General features: G+C 44.5%; 1 protein-coding gene and 1 long non-coding RNA gene across 3 annotated transcripts in view; one reads left to right on the top strand and one right to left on the bottom strand.

The window, feature by feature from the left end:
- Positions 1-729: 729 nt before the first annotated feature.
- On the bottom strand, positions 730-16,941 carry LOC126036185 (uncharacterized). Its single transcript, XR_007505111.1, has 3 exons — positions 16,593-16,941; positions 15,619-15,767; positions 730-851 (listed from the first exon to the last, which is right to left on the bottom strand). It is a non-coding gene; the product is annotated as an uncharacterized LOC126036185 (long non-coding RNA).
- A 605-nt stretch (positions 16,942-17,546) lies between these two features.
- The window catches only part of PIK3R1 (phosphoinositide-3-kinase regulatory subunit 1), a 60,164-nt gene continuing 57,822 nt past the window's right edge, over positions 17,547-19,888 (top strand). The window contains exon 1 of one of the 2 annotated variants that reach the window (XM_049794976.1): positions 17,547-17,697. The gene's annotated coding sequence lies outside the window, so the exon portion shown is untranslated. Of the gene's footprint in view, positions 17,698-18,669; positions 18,691-19,888 lie in introns of those variants that run through there. The other variant, XM_049794977.1, reaches the window with a different exon arrangement.

The following is a 19,888-nucleotide window of genomic DNA, read 5'->3' as shown; positions in this document are numbered from 1 at the left end:
TATCTATATATTTAGGACAAATTTTCCTCTCAGTTACATAAATATTGCTATTTGTTGAGCCAAACAGAATTTTATCCATGAAAGGAAAAAAAGTTACTTTTCCTAAGAAATGTTGCATTAGACTTTACTTGCAAAACCTCTCTGGAAAACCAAGGTGCCCAAAAATCTCCCTTTAGGAGGAGATATTTAAAATTTGCCATTTTTTCTCCACCCTTTCCTTCACATCTTGCATTTTTGTTTACAAGAACGCTGAATGCAGGAACGAAGCAATCTTATCCCACTTTAGTAATGCTTTATTCTCCCATTCTACTTTCATCTCATTTTATGCACACATTCTGAGATGGTGAATTATAGCACAGGATGCAAGACAATGACAAAGCAGGATCTAGAATCCAGTGGACTTGGGATTTTTCTTTTGTGTGTGTTTGAAAAACACATTTTGGCGCCCAGTCCTCAAGTAGCAGCTGAAACCAGTTAGCAGTGCTTTGGTTTTGTTACCAGAAACCTTTCTAAGTCAGATTTGAGTGAAAAAGGACATCAGGTAGGTGACGGATTTTATGAAGTATATATTTAAAATCATTCCCCCCTCCCCTCCAGGCTGACAACCATTTCCATAGAAACAGAGGTGGAAATGGACCATTAGCATCCATGACTCAGTTTAAGCTACTAGCGGTCAATTTCTATCACTGAATTAGTGAAAATGGGAGTTTTAAAATTACCCTTAAAAAAATCTTTTGATGTATTTTTGTGCAGTTGCCAGGCTGGGTCTCTGTGGAACACAGTCACAAAGGCACTTGGAGCCAGCAGGGAAGCAGAGAAGAAGGATGAGAAATCCAGATCACAGGCAATGGCTGGAAGTAAAAAGGAAAACAAAAGGCAGATGAAACTTTGGGGTTCTAAAGCCCCCAAATTAAAATGCTGATTTAAAATTGCATAGACTTGGGGTTTTTACAGATTTCAACGGTGAGTTTTTAATATCTCTGAAAACCAAATTCTCAAGTCCCTTTAACAACTGCAACTGTACTCTTCAGGAATTCACTTTCCTTGGAAAGGCGCAATTACAGGAGAGAAGCAGCTATCTAGGTCAGAGGGATACTTAGCTACTAATCATATATACTGTAATACATTGTTTTACCCGTGCAGTCTACCTCCCAAGACGTAAAATAAGGAATTCCAAAGTATCTTTTGCTATGTATTTGCAGATTGCTGAGCTGTAAGAATGCTGGACTTGATGTCTCTTGAGATTATGGTTTAACAGCATGGTGCAGATACTGAATCTCACATTTCTTTTATTGTGGTGAAGCTTCATTGCCATTAATGACATTACTCCTGCTTTCTAAGCATGAGAAGCTTCCTTTGTGGGAAATCAGGGCAATCAAAACCAGTTTTGCAATGGCTGCTTTCAAGCCTAAGTGTGCATGTGTTGTGCTCTATTTGCACATTACATCAACCACAATATTCGACTGCCATTTTTGCTCTTGTGTTCTTTGTATGCAGTTAAAGGTCTACCTGTTCTTTCTGGAGTTTGTACCCACTGCACAAGGCTTTAAATGCATCAACTAGGAGTCTGTGCTGCCAAATCATACTTCTACTGGAAGACAGAACAGCACAGCAGTTTGGATGCCTAGGGCTCAGTAGCTTCTCCTCAATTTGGATGAGCTTCACTTCCCTTGCAGATGGTTAAAGGATGAAAATTACATGCTTAGGGTTTAGGGTTTGGGTTTTTTTTTTTCAGGAATTCTGCCTGATTTCTACAGTGCATTGATATAAAGGTCAAATTCCATCAGCTTCTGCCAGAGAATTCTCTGAATTTTGTTCTTTTTTCTAGGACACACAATGAAGCAGTACACTTGCTTTAAAAATGTTTCAACTTTGGGGGGATTTGTTAATTTCTTTTCTTCCAAAAGAAGTGTTACCTTTTTAAAGTATTTGTTGATTTCTGTAGTAAGCTCCATTATTTCAGCATTTAGTCTTCAGCATTGGGTTGAGTCCTTTTTTTCAGTCTCCAAAGCTCTCAGAAGCAAAAAAGAACATCATGTTCCTGCAGACTGCCCAGGACACATGCTTCATAGCTGTGCCAAATTTGCAGCTGACCAATTGGCCTACATTGCAAGAAGACTCATTTTCAAAATTTACAATCGTTTTTTTTAATGTGTGCCAGATAGGCCGATTCACTGTGAGACTTCTTTGATTTTATTGAAGTTTAGAGCCTCATCCAGTTCCCAGTGAAGTCAATGGGTGTCTTTCCAGTCCTTATAGCAGGACTTGGATGAATCTCTAAGTGGGCAGAACTGTTTCCTGTCGCCTATTTTGCCCAATGAGACATTCAAAAGATCACCGACCCCCATTCTGTACCATCATATAATAGCATTTATCCTAGAATTTAAAGGAATTGCATGATCTTTAAAGGTAGCTATCAAATTAAAGGTGGCAACTGACTTAAACTAATGAATTCCCCAACATTATGCCTTTCATGGAAATGGTAATAGTAATGGCGTTATTTTGTTTGATCTGTCCAGAAATAATGTGTGTGTTTTAGAGTCCCAAGTCCTGCTCGCCGAACATGGTGGCTTGTCTGGGTGAAGGAAATGCATGAACAAGCAAGTGTTAGGCATCTAATCTAAAATACTATGATGTGATTTCACTAGCGGAATTTTTAAAACAGTGGAAGCAAGCATAATTCAGCCACAAAATGTTTTGATTAGCGTTTAATGTCTGAAACTATTTCAGACTGAACATTTCAGCTTACAGTGCAATAAACAGACTTCTGAAAATCAGCATTTGCAAAGATGAAATCATAAGCTGGAAGACTACAAGCCCAGATGACTTTTGAGTCTGTAGCCAACAATAGCATCCACTCTGCAGCATAAAACCAACAGGGCAGCAGCAATGTTTGTGTATGTCCTCGTATTTCTATGTTAGTATACAAGAACAAAAAAACTTGCATACTGTACATGCTCTGATGCCACTTTTTCTGGTGCGTGCAAAAAGAAAGAAAACAAACAAAAAACCCAACTGGACAGTTAGGGCTTTTTGCTCCATTCACTCACCAAACTACTGGGGGGAAATGAAAGAAAATTAAGCAGAATAATTCCTCTCCCCAGTTCCTAGGAAAATTCTTTTCAGCACCTTGAAGCAGCACAAGATCAGTATGGTATACATAGGGAGGAATGAAGGAGGCAAGATAGCCTATTTAATGAAAGAACTCAACTTTTTGGTACCCTACTTTTCTCTCCCTGTCTCAGTGTCATCCTCCATCTCTGGAGTGCTTATAAGGAAACACACAGAAGAGAGAGAAATTAAAAAGATATATTGTTACAAGAAAATAAAAGAATATTTGTGCCATAGAAGAGTTGGTGCACACCACTTCTCCCATACTTCTGGTGAAACCTTACAAACACCTAATAATTCCAGCACAGCTGAAGTCGTCCCTCTCACAATTTTCTGGTATTTGAATTCGGGATTGCTTAGGACCCTAGATTCCTTTAATTGGTAGATCTTCATGTGTATTATTTGGCACTGGACTCTTCACTCCAGAAAGTTATTGGAGTAAGACTCCTGAAAACAAAAAGAGAAAGTTGCCTATGTAGGCACATGAGGATATGACTTGTATGAAGTGGACCTAAATTAGGGTGACATATCAAGAGGAGTTTTTATTAGTGATTTCTACAGGAACATTAATTGCTACACCAGATAGAAGACTGGGAGAACCACTTACAATGCTGTTGCTCAAGGCACTTGAGAATAGGCTATATGGAACAATTTTGGTGTGGAGAGCATGAACTAGAAGTAAAATGGGTCCTTTCCATCCCACTTTCACCACAATCTAACATAATTGAAAGTGCATTGTTAGAAAAACTGGTAAACGGTACAGAATATTTTTCTACTTTTCTGTTACGAGAAGGGAAATGCTATGAAATCAGTTAAGAGAAGCACTAAATCTAAAACCAAGCTATTATGGAAGAAGTGATGTTAGACTGTAAGAAGAAAAGAAGAACAGACTTTCCACCAAAAAAATGAGCAAGGAAATAATAAAAATCTATGTCACTGCAAACGTTAACATTTGATAGCTTTTCTACAATGGTTTTAATTTCCAGTTGTATTGCTTCCCAGAGAGAAAACAAAGAAGTCAGTCATAGAAAGCTGACGAGATCATGCTACCTCAAATAAAATGAGAAGAGAAGGCCAAAACTAGGAAAAGCAATAGCCCAAGACCCCTGGACAAGTTCTTCCAAGGCAACTTAGAGTCACACAAAGATGTTAATCCTATTTTTCCTTTCCTTTCCTTTGCCTTTGCTTTCCTTGCTCCCAACACACTCATTTCCATTCTCACCCTTGCCCCACCTGGACAAAAGAATACAACTATAATGAGAAGGACCAAGAAATGTTTTTCCATGAACCACTACCTCTGGGGATCTACAAATCTGGAATTTGTCACTATACCAGGAAAGCACAATATGAAAATAAAGGAAATCTGCCTCAGCTACTGGAGTTAGTCCAGTGGCTAGCTAAGGTAGCAGCCACTGTTTGTTTATACTACAATACCATTCAGAAGGTTTGTGTGGACTGAAGTGTTGTAATCTTAGGTGCTATGTAAGCACAAAGAAAAGCAACCTCTCCTTGGGGCAGGAATTATAAGGTAAAATAAGTGTCTTGAGGATGTGGTAACCAGTGAAAGAGAAGAAGAAGGAGGCAGCAGCTAGAGCACGTGCCAAAGAAAGGGGCTGAGAAACAAGTCTCAAGTCGCTGTTTCTGCCTAAGACAATAATGAACACTTCACTTAGACAGCTGATACTGTCCATGAGCTTAGCAGCACATTTAGTCATTTCACCTCCTTGTCTGAACAAAAGAGTGGCTCGTACAGGGGGAGAATCTGATCATGAAAACTGCAGACTGCTAAAGTGGTGCAGGTAGTGGGGGGGTGCATGCATGTGTGTGAAGGGGAGGTCATGTCATCTTGCTTGGGTTTTGCTAGGAAGATTTCTTTGCTGTTCCCTGCGTTTATTTGCTGACCACTATATCATCAACAGTAGTACCAAAAGTCTATGAGGGGCAGTACTTCAAATTAATTACCTTCTGTATGCTGTGTTTCACTGGGTGAGTTAGGTAGTATATCTAGTATCAATAGGCTCTACTTATTTCCTGGAAATACACATGTGATAAAGTGGTTCTGGGCTGCAGACCTGGCAAAGAGAGAGCTGAGACTGCTGGAGCTGACCACAGCTTCATTCTTCTTTTCTGCCTACCAGCTATACCCATAAAAAGGGAGGCTGCATAAAAATATCCTTAGGGCATTGCACCAGAGAGTGCTAGTGGTGAGGAGAGAGCATTGATTTGCCCCTACAGTCAACAGGTCTGCATTACAGTCACGCTGCTGATCTTTAATGGAAGCATGAACCTAACTGCAGGACAAAGGGAAATGGCCCCAGAATGCAACAAGATAACCTGCTCCCCTGAAATCCTAACTGAAGCGGCAGTAACACTTATATTGATCATGAAATCCCCTTTTTAGGAATATTTGTTAAAAATGAGCCAAATTTCTCTCTTCATTTATTTGTAACAACGGACTTCTGAATCCTATCACAGAAGCAGATAAATGCTCAATTAATAAATGAATGGTTATGGTTCTGAAATAATACTCAGTTCCATATGGGCTAACAAATTGCTTGGAAAGAGGCTGATAAAAATCTTAGATGCAGAAGAGGAAATTGTTACTAGTTCCTTGCTCAATTATTTTTACTTTCAACGCTGCCTCAGATAATATTCATACACTGCCCACTGAAGAATTCCAGCTCTCTTTCTAAGAGATAAGCATACCCACAGCCAAGATGTTCTCATAAAAGATTAAAATTCCTTCCCATATCAACAACAAATTAGTCATTCATTTTCACATGTGGCCCTCCGGAATCAGAAAAATATAAATTATTAACTATTCTTATACTCCACTTTCAAAAGCCACTATTTTAGTTAATTGCTAGTTTGAGCATGGCTTAAAAACAAATGAGAAAATGTAGTGTAAATGTTAGCACTCAAGTATAAAGTGGATACTACCAGGAACAATATTAGCACTTAGCAGGGAGATTTGGGGAATAATTCTTCATAGGAATAACTCTTAATACAAAAAGGATTTGCTGAAGACTTAATTTTCCTACATGGTAGTATAAAAATGGATCAAAGTATTTAGGACACTATTTCTGTGTTATGTATCACTTATAACTAAGACTGTATTTTGTTCCCTCCTATAGTGGAGAGTACTTTTATTGGTAGATACAGGAATATGGTTACACGCACTTGTGACTATTTAAGAAACCTGTGTGGTAACCTAATGATAAAATCCAATGAAATCTTATCTATTGACAAGATGAATAATTATGACAAGAATATTTAACACTTTAACTTCATAACATTCCAGAAAGGGAATCCTTTAAACAGATCTGTCTGCATTACACCCTTTTACTAGCAATGAACCCAGATACATAAATAACCCAGTGGCATAAATAAATACACGCTGGTTCACCTCAGGTGAGGACTGACAAGCAGGCTTCAACAGGGTGCAAGACAAGGACATGGAACGAAGTGGTTTGATTCCTTTGTGGGACTAGATATGACAATGGTTTTCTAAGGAGTAAAATCTCTTTTCAGACAGGTAGGGTAGGTCCTGAAATCATAAGGAACATTCAGTGGAATATATTCCACCCAGAGTTATCATGCAAGGTAGTGGACATATGAACAATAAAATATCAGTCAGCAACTTTCTGGCATGTGACAGCGGGCTGTACCTGCCTCTTAAAGCTTCAGTTCTATGAATTAAAAATTATATTCAAACATCAAAGCCGTCCCAGAGAATGTTCTTTTTTCTTTCTTACTCATGAATCAAGCTCCCATTGGACAGAGTTGGTGACTGATCACAGTGCCCCATCAGGATCTTGTCCAGCTCTTCTGCAGAAGAGAAGGCTCCAGCACACAGGCTGTGGCCAGGTAAGTTGGACAGAACAGACTGCGAACACAGAACTTCATACTGTCCGCTCAGACTATAGTATAAACAAAGGTTGATGAGAAGCCAGGACTGTTGAATTGGCAAAGATGTAGACCTACCAAACCGGGCCTATGTCCCATGGGCACATATGGGAAGAAGAAGTTGCACACTTACTCTGCTGCTATGGACCAGGTGCAGGATAAAGTTAATATGCAAAGTGTGATCTCACCTGCCACAAACCAGGCTATGCAGACTCCTAGCAGGTGTCTCAGCTTTGCACTGCTCTCCTCCAGTGGATCTGTGTGTTGCTTGATGCATTATGGAACAGAAGTTACTGCCACTAGCTGGAGTCTAACTGCAGGGAAAGCACTGAGACTCAGGCTTTTCATTCTGGAAGTCCTCAGCTTGATCCTAAGCCTGACTGTCCACTCCCAGCAACAACCCTGAGGGCTGCCATGCTTCCCTGCTCTACCACACCGCGCCACTGAATCAAGGTCATGTGCACAAGTCAACCCCAACAGCAGTTTTTAGGGAGAATGAAGTCTCCCTAAAACAGAAACAGCACAGCAATAGTACTGAGCACAGAGGGAGGCACTGGTTGAGCTAAGCCCTTTACCCACCTCCCACCTCACAGCTCTCCAGAGTGGGCCTCTTTTTGCAATGCCTGCTCCAAAGATAAGCACAGCTGGGGCTTGGATCCCACTGATGCATCTATCCACAGGGCATAAGCCAACAAAAATTGAGAGCTATGGATCACATCTGTTGCTGTGAAGACACCCCTGCAGCAGAACTACTGAAGGGATCTGTCGTTTTACTTGGAAATAGTAACAGAAGAGCAGTTTTCTCCTTTTTCTGTAACCACACTGGCCTCATCACCCAGGATAAGCTACCTCAGGGAGGTCTCCTTTGACTGCGACAGCCACAGCAACACACTGAATATCCTGCTGTCTTCATGGAGGGAGGGAAGACTCTTCAAGAAATACTGGGGCTTCAGAATGAATACTGGCATGGGAAGTGAAATCTATTTCAGAGTACCTCCACAAATTGTCTCCCTTCAGCTTTTTCTTGCCAAGGCTCACTAAGATTCCATGCAGAGCTGATGTGATATGAAATATAGCACTGTGCAGGAAACAAGCTCACCAGGCTTACTGGAGTTGCTTAATTCCCATTTTAGCTGTTACATTACTGTATGGGACCCAGATACACAGATCAGGCATCCATCCAGCCTGTCCCTGTTCCCACTACAAGCAGTGGAAGAAAATCAAGCTTGTATTATTATATGGTCACAGTCCTTACAGAGAATTGTAATGCTTTATTAAAAACCCAGACTATATGATACTCTCCAACTTGAAATAAGGTAGGACTCCCAGCCCACAGTAAAGAATGTCTGTAGATTATCAGCTCCTTGACTTTTCTTTTGAATAAGTTTTTTTTTTTTTTCAGTTGACTACTCCATCACCAAAATGCTATTTTAAGCATTCTCTGCATTATTTTGTAGACCATTAGCAACCACACACACACACACACATACACACAGGAGAAATTTTCAGTTATTTAAAAATGTGAATTCAACAGGCCCTGTGTTCCCCCAGCTCTCCTGAGTGTAGCACCATGGGGTAGCACATGCAACACAACACACGCTGTTCACCCAGACCTCCCTCCACCTCGGTCTACTGAAAGCAGAAATGCTCTCCAAGGACAACTGCTTACAACTTTTTTCAGAGGTGAATCTACCACACATGCCCCTATAACTCAACTTCCATGTGGCTTATATTAGCCACATTTTTGCTCTCCAGCTTCTTCCCTTTTGCTGTTACTACAAGCAACTGAGAGTCAGTTGTGGCTAGACTAAGGCACATCATAGGCTTATCAAACTTGGAGTTTCTCTGGGTGACACTTTAGTCATGAATATCTAAATTATATTTATTATCTAAATATCTAAAGGCCTCTTGTGCTGAGTGCTGCACAAGCACTGACAGAAGCCAACCTTGCAGGGATACTGGTCCTCCCTGGACCACCATTTTCTGCCTCCTGGCCTTCCAGAAAAAAACAGATAGTAGTCCTCAGGTGCTGTGGGGCAATCTGAGATGGGGGATTTGCTTCCCACAGTCCATCCACTTGGCAGTTTTGAATTCAGTCACATACAAGAACAGCCACAGTTTCAGAACATGTCACACTGCTTTAACAGAACTTCCTCTCATCAGCTTCCAAGAAAATGTTTTGCTGTAGCAGCAATTCTTCTGTCCTGCATTTAACCATGATGTCTCTTACAGTGCACCTCACCATATCACTCTAATCCCACAGTCTGTACATTTTGCGGGTTTTTTTTTCCTATACTCAAGCCATCAGCATCTTCTGCTTCTTTTAAGACTTCGTCTCTAGAAGGGCTCACGAAAGTCAGACCATTTTTTTCTGTGTCACATTCAAGACGTTTTATGTCGGCTACAGTCTCAATCCATTTCTGTACTGAGTTCAGCTATTTCTTACATCTTCAAGGCTGTCACAAGATCCCTCTGAGATCTGACTTATGATATGACACAGCTGATGAACTATAAGTTCCCCAAATTCCTTTACTTTAAAAAGTGATGCTTCAGGAAACAGGCCAGAGGGCAGTCCTGTCTCTTAAGAGGCTGGTGACCCTACCATAAGCCACAGTTGCTTCACATCAAGGGTCCTCCTTTCAGCGGCAAGTTGCACTTCATAACATAGTTTCTGCTTCAGACAGCTGGTACACTCAAACAAGGGCAGTGAGAGACCAAACCTTGCTGCAGCCACCATAGCTCACTTTCATGAGGGGTATCATGGTATCTTTGCACCAGCCCTGATTTTTGTTTGTCTTCCAAACCTATGCCTATCCAAAAAAACCCCCAATCCCCTACACAGTAACTAACACTGCTGGAGATGACGTGGCTCTGTTTTAGGTCCATTTCCCTCTCTTGTAAAGGTGACTGGGAGATGGTCCTTTTCCAAAACGCATTTCATTTCCAAAGTCATACAAAAGTGAATACTTGTTCTCAGATGCAATGTGCAATAATAATGCACAAATTCGTGGCTAATGGGCAGAAACTACCATCCTTATCTTTGAATTTCCACTCTTTTCCTCAGACCCTAAAACCTTACTTTAAAACTGTGGTTTCCCCCCACCCCACCCCTTTCTTTGTGGTTTAACAGATAAAGTCGGAATGGGAGGAGGTTTTACCGCTTTTGCTGCATGTAAAAACATTAAATTATTCTGTTATTCTGAGGCTTGCTGATAGTATGAAGATGACAACTGAACACCAAGGATAGCATTTTCTTGTTCTCCTAGTAACAGAGGGCTTCTTTGGTTGGGTTTTTCAGTTTAGCAAATTCTTGATGCAATTGCCTTGATATGAGCTCCTTGAATTTTTACCTCTATTTTTTCCCAAAATAACATTCTTCTTTTCCCTATTTTTTATTTGTGCAAAGGAAGACATTTCTAAACAATTATTCCGTTTATCCTGAAATATACTAGCTCACATGCCTTTGTCAAATCCTGTTTTTCATCTTATTAAAAAGGTGTCCTAGTAGCACAAACCAAATGAATATCTTCTAGAAATGTCACATATTGACTCTACTACATTCCAAATGACAATAAAAGCAATTCAAATTTCATTGAATCACAGACTCACAGAATAATTTAGGTTGGAAAGGACCTCTGAGGGCCATCTAGTCCAGCCTTTCCAATCTGCTCCAAGCAGGGCTAGCTTCAAAGTTAGATCAGGTAAACAAAAAAAGGTTCCAAACACCAACTGATCATATAATTGCTTGTTTTACACTGACATTCATTTAATAGTTTTGTAACATTTTTACGATAAGACATATCTTCTTTTAGTATAGCAACTACGTTGACACAAACCAACACAAACACCCTACTCAGATGACAGGCACAGTTAATGATCAATTACATGGTGCATATGTATTAGTATACATGTGCACTGAGGAGACCCATGATGAATCATCCTGTCCTCTAGCTGCAAGGTGGAACTGGCACTGTTAGTTCCACTTGCTGTTCCTACCAAGGAAGAGGAGTAGAATAATAAAGGCAATTTGCTGCCATGGATTTCCCCTTGAAAAAGTGAGGGGCAAATGTTCTCAGCCTTCTCAGCTAAGTGAGATTTAAGGAAGCCTGACTTTCTAAGGTGCAGCTCACAGCACCTATATATCATTTTGAGGTTGCAAGAATGACAGCTGTCATGTGTGATAATATTTGCAATGAACGGGTGGAAGCCCTGTTGCTGCACTGTTAGTTAGCAACAGAATACCATGATACAGCTAATTAATTGTATTGCAAATTTGTCTCAAAGTTTACAAAATGATAGCTCTGGCCCACCAGATTAAACAGCAAAGATTCATTCATTTATTGCTGCAATAAAAAAGAACTACTCTCCCAGGCCAGGCAGCAAAAGGAAATTGAATACACTTTTCTTCTGGCCCTGAACTCCTACTAGCTTCACAGGATGAGCCCTAATTTTGTATTTGCTTCCTAGTACTGTAATTGTTAGAGATGTCACTCAAGATGTATTTTATGTAGGAGCAACAGCACATGTTTCTGCCTGGCAGAATTTGGATTATTCATGCCCATATTGCAGTGAGTTTCACAGGCTCTACAAAAACACGTCTAAATTGGCAAGCTTTCCAAGGCTTGGTCTTACATCTTTTGCACTTTGCAAGAGAAGGGGAGGTGCCACCTATCAAGTACCCATATTGACACTTACTGTGATGAGTGACTCCTATGAATAATTGATTTAAGGACCCAGGATAACTCAGAAAACTGGTAGTAAGATGTGACCTATTGCGCCTCGATGTTATTGGAAGAAATTAGACAACTCTTACTCTATACAAACTGACATGAAATGACTAAATGGTCTCAACCTAAATGGAACTGCATTTACTTCTCAGACCGAGCTCACTACTGCAGGATGCAGAATTCCCAGTGATCAGCTCTCAATACCAAAACCTACAAAAGGCATCTTTAGGAAAACAGTCTCAGCAGAAAACAGATCTACAGATGGCCCTGGAAATTTAGATACATCATTACTCATGGGGGTTTTATTACTCCTGGTGGTCAGGCAGTGCTGGCAAATGTTGGTGCACAAACCATACAGTGCATGTGAAAACTTCCAAGATTGCTGTTCATACTGCACCACTTGGCTACACAGAAGACATGAGTCTTGCACGGCTGTCAAACCTAGACTTTCTATCACTTAGCATACACGCACTGAAAGAGCAGAGGAGGAATTACTCATAGATTTCATAAAAAGCAGAATCCATGTTTATGTAATTTTATATGGTTGAAAGATAAACACAGATGTTGCATTTGAAGATACGATATTTATAGCACTATTTTATCAATTACACTATGCTTCAGACATGGAAAAATATTGTCTATTTATTTGTCTTAATAGTCTGTAGATTTAAAAAAAATCTTCCAGATTTTAAAACATTTCTTGACAAAATGTACATTTTCATACATTCAGTTAAATTTACAAGACTAAAGAAAAAAATTACATAAAAAGTCAACTCTTTCAGATGGTTAAAATAGCTTGGGGTTTTAAAGTGTAATATTTTGAAGACTTTTATGAACACAAAGTAGTTTCTGGCTGTGATTTGCACACGGAAATCTTGTTTTCCACTAGTTTTGTGTTTCAGAAATGTGCTGCAAAGCAAACTAGAGATACTCCTTGCTAACAGACCATATTGCAGAGGTAAGGCCCTCTGCTTTTACAACTACAGTCATCTGGTTTTCAGATATCAGGTGGGAGCAAGGGAGTGATTTTGGGGCCCCTTTGCTTCTGATGGGAAAATTTAATTAAGAGAAAGTATGATTTCTCAGGGTTTGTGTCTTCTTCTGATAATTCATATATACGTGCACTTACAGAACCACAAAAGGCCTCCAGCAGTCATCTATTCCATCTCTCTGGCTGAGGCAGGGCAACCCATATCTCTCCAGGCAGCTGGTTGACTAGCCTACCTAAAAACCTCCAGTGATGGAGATTCCACCACTTCCTCAGTCACCTTGTATCTTAAAGAATGGCAAAAAGCCTTAGATGCCCACCATAGCATGAAACGAATCATAGACTGGAAACATCTATAAAGGGAGATATGCCTGATTAGCTGAGATACCAACATTTATTGCTGATGTCAGGTTTTTGGCCGGATAGAAGCCATTCTATCCTTCCACAGAACTGAAATAAATTAAAATCAAATCACGGTGTGATGCCCAGCATGACTGGCATGCTGCTAATCAGCTTCCTTCCAGTTTTAACATGAAGGTTGTCAGGCTTACTTCTCTGATTCTTAATATGATAGCAAGCTTTGCTTCTTTCCTTCCTGGATTCCTATACCTTATTTTTAGCTCACTCTTTTCCTTTATATGCTAAAATGCTTTTAAGCAGCAAAGGAATTTGCTTTTCATGCTACTGTTTTGTCTTCTGAAACACACTTAAAACCACTGTTTTGAACAGCAGTATTTTCTTTGTCCTAGCTGTGACAGGAAAACATCATCATTCAGTCTTTGATCCATTCTTGTGATCCATTTTATTTCTTTTGTATTTAATTCATGTCTACAACAACTATGGACAGTTTTTCCTGTTGTTTTCCTGACTCCCCACTATGGTCACTCCTTTGAGAATTTTACATGAGTCATTTAGCAATGCGTGCTAGTAGAACACCATAGTTACACTGTACAAGTTCATTTTCATCTTTGGGAGTAAGAAAGAATGTAAACATTGATTCTCTTCCAGCTTCAATCTTCGCATCAGCTGGCTGAAAACCCCACTGCTGCAGGATGGTACAACATTATGTCACGAATCACAGAACTCTGTTCTGAACTTAGTAAATGACATATGCCATTACCATTCATCACACCTAAGGTATATTCCAATAAAACTCCCCTGCACAGTCTCCTCAACCTTTGCCCATCCTATCCCAGGAGATCAGATTCGGTACTGATAAAATCCACTAATCCAGCTATCTTACTGTACAAATGGATCTTAGAAGAAACAGAAGGCAATCTCCCTGCTTAAAATGTGCCAGTAAAGAAGAAAAACGGAGTTTGCCAGTTGTAGTGGAAGAGATTTGATGGTCTGGGAACTCTGCTCTCCCTACAGATCCTCTGATGAGTGCGTTTTTGACTCTCAGTTTCTATACTTTAAAATTTCCTCTCTAAGATCAAGCTGAACTTTTCTGCCAGAGGACCTGGAACTTCCAGGGTAGATTCTCTCCAGTGCTGCATGATCTTTAACACAGAAAGCTTACCCAGAGGTAAGATGCAAAGGCTCAAATCACCTGACTGCTACTAGTACTGAACAAAAGACCTGTTCATGTTTTTATTGCATTCACCTAAGCAGCCTCTGGCAGAAATGCTCAAGAGATCTCCCAACAGATGGAGACTACAGTTGTCTTCCTTAGACAAAACAATGGTGTTTGGCTTGTACCTTGATAATCCTGCCCTCTACCCATATTTCACCTTTCCATCTTTTCCTCTTTCCATTGACCGTTGCCTTTAAATCCCACATGTTTACATGTTGCCTCAATGACTTAACCTTTCAATTAGTCAAGAATATCCTTCTCAACAAATCTAGGCCTAATCAAACATATCTACATGCATTACGCCTGTTGTAAGCTTTATATACAAAAGCTTTACGCACTCCTTAACACCTCCTGAAAAGCAGCTGAATGAAGAAGGAACCCAGGTTTTCAACTTCTGCACCCACCTCCTTATCAAGCTTTACACTAGAGTACTGCTTCTCAATATTCCTAGTGCAAACCTTAATGCATAGCCTTCACCTACCAAGGTTAGACATAGGAAATTATACTTGGAGACACTGTGATAATGCTGGGGTCTGTGGGGAAAGGGATGTGAGGGAGCTGGAGTGACCTAGAGAAAGAAGTCACAACAGGCATCACAGTAAAGCCAGCAAGGGGTGCAACAAAGCAACCTGCTGGTATTGCCTACTTTCCCTCTTTGGGGTCCCTTTTTCTCCTTGATGAACAGAGAAAGCAGCAAGTGAGGTGCTCAAGGTGAACTCAAATGTCAAGTTCAGGGAGGAAAGCTGGTAAAGAAAGCAGAGAGCGAGATGCTCAGCTACTACAGAGGGGAGGCAGGAAGGAAGTCCTGGACCCTGCCCTGGACACTAGTGAGGGGCACCGTGCAAGCCGGGAGGGAGCACAGCCATTGACTCTAGTCCTGCATTTCACCTGTGGGACAAGTCTAGTCTCACCAGTTGGGACCCATTACTCGAGAGGTTTTTATTTCCCTTAAATACCCATTGTTAGGCCAGTGCCCAGGACTGGCATTCCAACCAGCCAGTCTGTCTAATCCCCTTCAAAATCCATGCTGTTTTTGCCCTCAGCAACAGCAAATGCCAGAGACAGCAGTCTGGACAGAAGAAATGGAACATTCTTTCTTAACTCTGCTTCTGCCTGCATTTTCAGTCCCACAAAAAAATGTATGAGACAAGAGCTGCCATGTCCCTCAACAATTTCACTGTTTAGTATTTAAATTGCAGCAATGGTTTTGCTTACGTGCAAACAACAGTGTCTGTTCCAAAAGGAGCGTTTAGTTTAAAAGTAATTCTGTGTGTTTAGATTGCCATACAGGCTGATGATAGCGTTTTTACCATTTTCCAGGGACTGGATCCTGCAACTCCAAGGCTGCAGCCTTGCAGTGTTCTGTCACACCCCTATGGGGTCAACATCCACACTGTCACTCCAGAGGCCTTAGGAGGTGTTGTCTTCTCTCATCTGCAGTCCCGAAGTGAACGGAGTCCTAATGAATCAATGCAGAAATGATTAATGGGTGTCAGGAAACATCCTTCTAGTGTCTCTTCGAAGTTTGCAAAGTTAGGAACTCAATGGGGAAAAAAGTAAAATCTCCGAAGCATAAGAGGCCATGGAAGAGCATCTTTTAGAGAAATTATAGCTGATAAGAGATATCCACTTTTTCCCCCATACTCAGTACAACCAGATTTCTTGGTTTAGAACATCTTTCAGGAAAAATACCTCCAAAAGTCTAAGGATTCCAAAACCATGCTCACTGACCTACTGCACTTGGCAAAAACTAATGACACCTTGTTGGAGTAAAACTGTTCCACTTTTTCTCTCCATTGTCCATGATCAGACCATAAGCTAATTCCCCGTTTCAGAACGATCAACTGCCAAATTAAAGCAAGGCGGACTCTTGCCTCCCCTCCAGCCAACACATAACTCTTCTTTCGATCCTAAGACTTCAGGCTGTCTTACTTCACCAGTCCTAAAGTTTCTCACAGGGTATTTCAAGGCCTCATCCTTGCACTCTGTCCATGACAAACGCTTCCGACGTTCTACATAATCTCTTACTTGATATCTCTTACTTGGCTGCTTTTAATCAGGTCGACCCCTGGCACTTGCCTTCACAGAACGGGTCTCGATGAACCTTGCTTCTTGCGCAGCTGCCCTTGCATTCATCCCCTGCCAGCCTGGATGTGTTATGTCTTTGCTTAAACCGTTTTCTCCTCTTTCACAGCGACACCTACAATGACTGAGTCACAGTAACATATGTACGCGTATTTAGTATCTGAAGATAAACAGAGACCTGTTCAAACGCAGCACGTACCTCGGCAGCACGACTCTCTTGCTGCAGCCCCGTGGTGCTCTGTCACACCCCCGTGTTGTCAGATCCACTGCAGATTGTGCGCTCCCTGGGGCAGGGAATATGTCACTTTATTCCGCGCTGCATGGTGCCTAGCGAACTCGGGCACCGTGCGATGGTCATTAACGCTACCGACCGACGGGCTCTGCTGCTGCAGACACCTACCACCCCCGCCCACCCGGCTGCGCCCGCTGCAGGGCAGCTCCGGCTAGGCCGGGGCCGAGGGGCGTTCGGGCAGGGCCGAGCCGAGGGGAGGACCGGGGCCCGCCGCCGCGCGTCGCCCCCGGCAGGCCACTGCCAGGCCGCCCCCGGGCCAGCAAGACGCGGAGCTGGTGCCCCACGCAGCCCGGGGAGGGGCGGCCGCCGGAGACCCACGGCCCGGGCACCGGGAGCAGGGCCGGCTGCTTCGTTCAGGGCACAGTCCACCAGCGTACTACGTTACGGCGGTTCGGCGGGGGGAGCGGGGGGGGAGGGGGGGGTTGAAAAAAAAGAGGAGAAAAATCCCCGAAGAGGAACCAGGCAGAAGCACGTGTTCCTCTCGCTGCCGCTCCCCGGCCTAGCCTGGCCTTCCGCGGCCGAGGGGGCGCCCGGGCCTCGCCGGCGCGGCCGGGAGCCGCCTCTGGGGGCCGCGACCCCGGACCCCCCCCCCCGACCCCCCTCGCCGCGAGCGGGAGCTGCCGGCAACCCAACACCGCCGCCGGCTGCCGGCCCCGCGGGCCGGTCTCCGGGGAGCCCGCGGCCGGGGCGGGGGGCGGGCGGCGGCGGGCACCGCCCCTCGGCCGCCGTCCGTCAGCGGGCGGGGCGGGGCGGGGCGGGGGTGGCGGCGGCGCTGGTTGGCGGACGCGCCGGGGGGCGGGGCGGAGGCAGGGCCGGAGGCGGGCACGGCGCCGTTGAGGCATTGAGGCGGTGAGCGCGGCCGGGACAGCGGTGCGCGGACGCGAGCCGCGGCGGACGCGCGGCGGGACGGACTCGCGGCGAAGAGCGGAGAGCGGGGAGACGCGACGCGGCGGCGGCTGCTGCTGCTCGGCGGCGGGAGGGAGACGGTGGCGGCGGCGACGCCGCTGCTGAGGTAAAGCGAGCGCCGCCGCCTCACCTGGCGCTGCCCCGCGGGCGGCCGCTGGGGCAGCGGAGCGGGGCCGGGCGGTGCGGGGCCGGGCGGCCGCCCGGGGCCCGGGCGTACGGCCGCCCCTGCGGGGTGACAGGCCGAGCGGGACACCCGCCGCCCCGTGCAACTTTTTCCCCCTTCCGGGGCCGGCTGCGGCGGCGCCGCCGCCGAGCCCTCCGGCGCGGCAGGCCCGGGCGGGCCGCCTGCTGCGGCCGGCGCCGAGCCCCGGGAGCGGCGGAGCTTCTCCCCTCGCGGCCGGGGGGGCGGCCCGGCCCGGCGCTTCCGCGTCGGGCAGGGCGGGCGGCGCGCCGTGCCGGCGGCGAGGCCCCGGCGACCGCGGGGCTGCCCGGGAGCCCCGGCCCCGCCGTGCGGCGTGGGGAGCCGGGCTGGTGCCCCCCGCCCGGCTGGCGGCGGCGGGGCGGCGGAAGGGGCGTCCGTAGGAAGCGCTGAGGCGGCCCTCGCCGGCGGGAGCGGGCGGCGGGACGTCGAGCCTGCCTGTCGCCGGGTCTCCGCCGAGGGCGGTCCCGGCGGCTCCGCGACGGTCCCGCGGGCCGGGTAGCGCCGTCTCCGCGCAGCCCCGTCTCCGCGCAGCCCTGCCACGGCGGCGGAGGGGCTGCCGTGCGCCCCCCCGCCCCGAGCGGGGCCGAGGCGCGGGGACCGAGCTCCGGCCGCTGGAGAGCGGCGGCCCTGCGGCGGGGACCGCCGCCCGGGTGCATGTTGGTGCGGGACTCCCGGAGGGGTTAACTTGCCGGCCTTTTAACAGGGTGGAAGCTCAGTTCGTACTGCTTTCCTAGGTGTTTAAATTTCTGCTGTGTTAATGTTTTTTTTTTCTGAAGTGGTCTTGATGCTCCCCTGCCTTCTTCCATGGCTTTGCAGCCCGTGTAAAGTCTCCGAGATGTTTCGGAATGGCACATGCTTTACAGTGTCCACAGTGAAGTTAATGTACTTCTTCCATGTGTATGTATTTGAACTTGTTTGGCGGTAGAATCTCTGCAGGCTCAAAGTCACTCTTTCAAAGACGGGACGTGGTATAAAGGTATTATAAGTATGCATGTCCTTCATGATATATCACGGACCTCACTTTCTTGCAGAAAATAGTGGTCCGATGTGGTGCTTACCTTCCTTATCTCCATTTGGAGAGCAGCAGCATCGTACTTCAGAGATAACCGCAGTTTGAGTTACAGGTGTGTAGACACCTAGTGGGGAGGAGAGTCAGTCTCTGAGGAAATGCCGTGCTTACACTTCAATTCTTGTTATTTCAGTGCCTCCCTAAGTACGTTTGTCTGCTCTTCTGTTGGCGAAGCTCGTAATTGCAGTGGCGAGGGAAGTTTGTGTTAGGAAGTTTGCGTTAGGTGGAAGGGAAGTTTGTGTTTCCCTCGGGATTTTTGGAATAAATATGAGAGAGATGTCAGTATGAGGAGATACGGTTATTAAATGTGTTAATATAAAGGTGAAGAAAATCTTTGCTGTCTTGTATAGGGGGACCGTATCAGTAACACACACGCACCCCTCTGGTTGGGCTGGAGGTAACGTGGATTCATGGAGCAGAAGTTTTTATTTTCAGTCACTAAAGGAATGCTAGCCAGTGTGGGAGGAAATGCTTGGGTACCAGTGGAGTGGGAGCCAGACATCATTTTTAATAGGGGGAGAAGAGGGCAGTGGAGGGAAAGCTTTCATGTCCCCTTCATTTTCCACTTAAATTTACAAGAATCTCTTAACATCTTTCTGTTAAAGTTAAAATTTTGTCACTGTTGAAATGCCCAGCATATAAACCATTTTGGTGAAAGGCCAGGATTCTTCCTGAACTCAGGAATCTTTCATTGGGATCAAGCTCTTAGACAGTAAATAAAAACAAATGAGTGTTTGATTCTTGTACAATACTTCTTCCCCCTTTTCCATTCCACCAGCCAAATGGAAATCCCGTAATACATCATCTCAAATATAACAATGTTTCTTGCCTAAAGTGTTTGGTTTGGGTTTTTTCCTTCTACTTAAGATGGTCTCCAAGCTATTTATTTTAAGACTAATGAGCTTAAGCCAATTTGAGTCAAAATGTCTGAGTGTGTAGGACCATGTAACTTCAGCTGGAGTAAAGGGAATTTGTTTATATGGCATCTTAACAGAGAAGTAAGTAAAGAACTGTCCAAGAGGGCTC

This window comes from Accipiter gentilis, chromosome Z (genome assembly GCF_929443795.1).
Source record: "Accipiter gentilis chromosome Z, bAccGen1.1, whole genome shotgun sequence".
NCBI classification, from domain to species: Eukaryota; Metazoa; Chordata; class Aves; order Accipitriformes; family Accipitridae; genus Astur; species Astur gentilis.
The sequence above is the reverse complement of the archived record's forward strand: the minus strand, read 5'-3'. Positions and strand labels throughout refer to the sequence as shown.